The sequence below is a fragment of the Anomaloglossus baeobatrachus genome, chromosome 9, assembly GCF_048569485.1.
Source record: "Anomaloglossus baeobatrachus isolate aAnoBae1 chromosome 9, aAnoBae1.hap1, whole genome shotgun sequence".
Lineage (NCBI taxonomy): Eukaryota > Metazoa > Chordata > Amphibia > Anura > Aromobatidae > Anomaloglossus > Anomaloglossus baeobatrachus.
Genome location: NC_134361.1, coordinates 42,721,193 through 42,727,192, shown reverse-complemented (window position 1 = coordinate 42,727,192; position 6,000 = coordinate 42,721,193).

Genomic DNA, 6,000 nt, shown 5'->3' with positions numbered 1-6,000 from the left:
GCTTCTTTCTGTAGTTTTTACAAAATCAGTGTTTTATCTGCTGCAGATCTAGCAGTTTTCTAAATGCTGAGGTCTGTATAACCACACCCCCACCCCTAATTGGCCGCTCTCTGTGTACATTGTGCATAGGCAGAAAGCTGCCAATCTGTAGTGAGGGCGGGGTTATACTGAGCTCATGAAGATGGACGACTAAATAGCAGCAGAATTACTAGTCCTCTGATAAAACAGTGATTTTATCAAAACTACAGCAAACAGTAAGTGACACATCGCTGGAATCGGGGTCTCTGTCTCTACATTTTGCTCCTCTCAGATTAGGTGGCATAAACCTGGTGACAGATTACCTTTATTAACCAGAGTCTCCTTCAAAAGGAAAAGATACCTTTGTAGACTGCTGTTTTGTATTTCTTGCCCCTCGTCAGTCCAGACTAAGTTCCTGATTGCTTTTCTCCTGGCCTACGGCTAATCAATATCCTATCGTGACAAGAATAAAAAAAAAAAAAGATTTTACGCCTACCATTTTATTCCAGCAAGGACATGGATGGCAGCGAGTGGCGTAACTTGCAGCTCGTGAGCCCCAAAGCAAAAGCTCCAATGGGGCCCCCAATTATTGCATGTTTTTAATAGCATTGATCTTACATATTCGCAAAAGGGACTTTTTGGGCCCCTGGTAACAGCCCATTCAGCTGCTATAGGGCCTGTGGGCAAAGGGCCAAATGTGCATGCTCCCTTCTCCTTAGGCTAAGTTCACACTTCCGCTGTTTTGCATCAGTCACAATCTGTCGCTTTGAGGAATTACGGTATCCTACAAAATATTTTACAGGAATCCGTTTTTTCCCCATAGACTTCTATTAGTGACGGATTGTGACTGATGGCCCTGTGTTGCATCTGCCGCGTGACGGATTAGTCATTTACTGACTGACCGTCAGGCGGGAGCAACGCTGAATGTAACGTTTTTTTTGGAGCGGCAAAAAAACGCATTCCGCAGGTGTCTGTCGCCAACCGTCACAAGCTATAAATGGATGTCTATGGTGCTGGATTCCGTCGTAATCTGTCACATGACGGAATCCAGTGCTGGATATCATCATACTCTACTGAGCATGCCCAGCATGTTTGGCACACCCATTGGGCTGTCCCAAACACAAACGGATCACGACAGATCTGTCAAAAAACGGACGCAGAACGGATGTACTGGATGCGACGGATCAGTTTTTTCACAGGATTCCTGTGAACGTATTCCTGTGAAATAACATCCGTTGCGTCAGTTGACATCTACGAACCTGACGTTTTTAAAACAACGGAAGTTAGCCTTAGGCTAAGTTCACATTTCCGTTGTTTTGTATCAGTCACATGCGTCGCTTGACGCATGTGACTGATGCGCTGTTCAACGCTGTACAACGGATGACAAAGAACAGAATTCTTTGTCGGATTCCGTTGTGTGCGGGGGGCGGAGTTCGGGGGGGAGGGGAGCCGACCGGGGCCGTGGCACTGAGGATGTTAGTGCCGCAGGGACTGCAGGACAGGTGAGTGAGTGAGTGTGTGTGTGTGTGTGTGTGTGTGTGTATACACACATGCTGAATGCGGGAGGGGGCGGAGCCGAGCGGGGGGCGGGGCCAGTCGAGGGTGTCAGTGGCAGTGCTTGTCTGCATGGCTGGGGACAGGTGTGTGTGTGTGTGTGTGTACGTACATACATGTGCGGAGTGCGGGAGGGGGCGGGGCCGAGCGGGGAAGTGTCGGCCTCCCTGCACACGTAACCAGCCTAAATATCGGGTAACAGCAAAGCACCCGATGTTTACCTTGGTTACCCGATATTTACCTTGGTTACGGGCCTACACCGCTTAGCGCTGGCTCCTTGCACCGTAACCAGGGTAAATATCGGGTAACCAACCAAAGCTGGTGACGTGTGCAGGGAGCTAGAGAGCATGCGCAGCGAAATCCGACGGATCTCGCTGCTCAAAAAACGTTACATGCTGCGTTCCCCCCGCCCGGCGGTCAGTCGTTCCACGACTGATCAGTCGGGCGGAGGCTGCAACGCAGCATCATCAGTCACAATCCGCTGCTCATACAAGTCTATGGGAGCAGCGGAATCCGCTAAACGGATTCCGTTGTTTACAAGAGCAGCGGATTGTGACTGATAGATTTTAGCAGAAATGTGAACTTAGCCTTAGTGTAAGGCTACTTTCACACTTGCGTTGAACGGTATCCGTTGCATTGCGTTGTGTAACGGATGCAACGGATGTGTTGCATATAGTGACACAACGGATGCAACGGATGCTGCAAAACAACGCAATTCGTTTTGATTTTTTTTTTTTTTTTTCCCGGTTTTACAGCAGCGGCAGACTATAGTGAACGATCAGCTGATCGTTCCCTGCAGCCGGCCGCCGGGTGATCAGCTGATCGCTCCCGGCTGCCGGCCGCCGGGTGATCAGCTGATCGCTCCCGGCCGCCGGGTGATCAGCTGATCGCTCCCTGCAGCCGGCCGCCGGGTGATCAGCTGATCGCTCCCGGCTGCCGGCCGCCGGGTGATCAGCTGATCGCTCCCGGCCGCCGGGTGATCAGCTGATCGCTCCCTGCAGCCGGCCGCCGGGTGATCAGCTGATCGCTCCCGGCTGCCGGCCGCCGGGTGATCAGCTGATCGCTCCCGGCCGCCGGGTGATCAGCTGATCGCTCCCTGCAGCCGGCCGCCGGGTGATCAGCTGATCGCTGTCACTTGCCGGCGCCCGGGCATGCCGGCGGGCGGGCGCTCAGCTGAGCGCTGTGACTTGCCGGCGGCCGGGCATGCTGGTGGCCGGTCATTCAGCTGAGCGCTGTCGCTTGCCGACGGCCGGACGCTCAGCTGAACGTTCGGCCACCGCGAGCCAAAATAAAGTTTGATTTAAAAAAAAAAAAAAAAAAAAAAAAAAAAAAAAAAAGAGCATGCGCAGTGAAATCCAGAGGATTCCGCTGCTCAAAATAACGTTACATGCTGCGTTCCTCCCGCTGGGCGGAAGCAACGGAGCGTCGCCCAGCGGAAGCAACGCAGCTCCTTTTGGTACAATCCGTCAACCATACAAGTCTATGGGAAACAGCGGAATCCGTTAACGGATTCCGCTGTTTCCCAAAAGGGCGGATTGTAACGGAAGGAAAATAACGCAAGTGTGAAAGTACCCTTAGGTGCAGGACTCTCTGCTATAGAAAAGCTACATGGCGGGGGGACAATCATAGAAAGTGGGGTGGCTCCAAACCGTTCTATCTTAAGTGTCAAAACATGGCACCATAAAGGGGGCTACGGTTACTCCTTGTGGAGTAGGAAGACATAAAGGGTTATTGCCATCTCCAAGATCCTATCCCAATATGTAATAGATGTAATAACAATAATATTAGCAAAACTTCCAATTAGAAATGTAGTATAGCTTACCTCATGTGCAGGGCATTACAGCTTAGGTATCCATGGTTACAACCACGAGCAACTAACTGACTAACTAACTGGTCACTATATGTATAGTTCTCCTGATTATCTATGTCTCTTACCTCATGTGCAGGGCATTACAGCTTAGGTATCCATGGTTACAACTACGAGTAACTAATTGACTAACTATCTGGTCACTATATGTATAGTTCTCCTGATTAGCTATGTCTCTTACCTCATTGCAGCTTAGGTATCCATGGTTATAACCACGAGCAACTAACTGACTAACTGGTCACTATATATAAAGTTCTCCTGATTAGCTGTGTCTCTTACCTCATCTGCAGGGCATTGCAGCTTAGGTATCCATGGTTATAACCACGAGCAACTAATTGACTAACTAACTGGTCACTATATATATATAGTTCTCCTGATTAGCCATATCTCTTACCTCATGTGCAGAACTTTGCAGCTTAAGTATCCATGGTTATAACTACGAGCAACTAACTGACTAACTAACTGGTCACTAAATGTATAGTTCTCTTAATTAGCTGTGTCTCTTACCTCATTGCAGCTTAGGTATCCATGGTTATAACCACGAGCAACTAACTGACTAACTGGTCACTATATATATATAGTTCTCCTGATTAGTTGTGTCTCTTACCTCATGTGCAGGGCATTGCAGCTTAGGTATCCATGGTTACAACCATGAGCATCAAACTCTGACTGTCACTATATGATTGGTCGTAACCATGGATACCAAAGCTAAAATGCAACAATACTACATTTCTAATTGGAGGTATTTACGAATATTCGGCCTTTAACCCCCCACGCCCCCTTACACAATACGTAGCTGCTGGCAGAACGATCGTTGTACAGCTATCTCTCCTGACCCCACCATACACAAGAGGACTCCATCGAGCATCCATGTGTTCTGAAAAAAATATAGCGGCCATGACTGGACACTGCCATGTTGTCTCTCAGTCAGCAGCGTCCCAAAATGTAATGAGCCCCATGTCGAAAGACTTTCTATCTGATGTAATGTTGGGGTAACTGTAAGTGGTGGTTTGGGAGGTCCCTCCGATCACATTTAGATCTGATCTCATTGTGGCAATGAAGGAATGACGTTGGGCCGATCACATAAACAAAATGGGGGCTGTGATGTTGTGAGAGATCGGGCGGTTCCTGTCCCTACCTCCAAATATTCTCTGGGGGGTGACAGTCAAATGGACAGAATCTATGTTAAGCATCTCTTTCAAAGGCCATTGAGCGGTATTGATCGAGACGTCAAGGGAAGAAGGCGAGAAACAGGTTCTCCTTTCATGTCAGCTCTTATAATGGGGTCTGACTTCTTCCCTGCTATCATTATCATCTCCACCTCTTCTGTGCCAGGTCCCATTGGAAGGGGGTCTGCTGACCACAGACAATCGCGAGGTTGTGTGGGGTCTCCCATACCTTATGGTCCATGTTTCTTTAACCTCTTATCTACATATGGTGGAGGAGTAGATATAATGTAATTAATGCAGAAGATAGATGAGATATCGCCCTACACATCCCTATGGCCTTTTCACGTATTACCGAATTGCGATTAAGTTGCATTTGTTGAGGCTTCTTTTGACACCTATTGAGTGAAACAAGAAAGGGCTATATACAGTACACTGGGCAAAAATATAAATGCAACACTCTTGTTTTTGCTCCCATTTTTCAAGATTTAAGGCTTTTTCTATGTACAAAAGGTCTTTTTCTCTCAAATTTTGTTCACAAATTTGCCTAAATCTGTGTTAGTGTGCACTTCTCCTTTACTGAGATGATCCATCCACCTCACAGGTGTGACATAAAGCTGATTAGACAGCATGATTATTGCACAAGTGTGCCTTAGACTGGCCAGCATGGGCATTGCACAGGTGTGCCTTAGGCTGGCCAGCATGGGTATTGCACAGGTGTGCCTTAGGCTGGTGGCCAGCATGATTATTGCACAGATGTGCCTTAGGCTGGCCAGCATGATTATTGCACAGGTGTGCCTTAGACTGGCCAGCATGATTATTGCACAGGTGTGCCTTAGACTGAGAGAGAGAGAAAGAGAGAGAGAGAAAAAAAATAAAAGGATCCGGATCGTGCACCCTGAATCCCGGGTACTTGTCGGACTCGGATCGGACTCTCAAACCGTGCGGATCCGGATTTTGCGGATCCGGGTCCGCTCAACACTACTCCTATGCCTAAGCAACGGTAGTCCGCTCCCCGACTGGTATATGCCGTAGGAGCCCGTTTGCCCGCAGACACTGGCCCTTTGGGTCTCTATGCCTTGGCGATGGCTTTACCCTGTATGGTTGGGCTGTTGTCTTCTAACAGGTCTTGTGTGGGATAGGTGCTAAAGTCTAGTCCTCAATCAGTTGATTTAACTCGGCCCTGTCAGTTCAGGGCTTTGTACTGGGTCTGAGTACCCCTCCTGGTGCTCCGGTTTCCAATCGGTTCCCCGGTTTGGTACCGGCGGGTCACCGCCCGACCCCGGTCCCTACAGTTCCACTGGCTGTAATCCCAGCTCCTGGAGGCGGCCACCACCGTCTGCCTCCTTGCCAAAGGTGACTGGGCTCCAACCCAGCCACCGGAGTAGTCTGTTG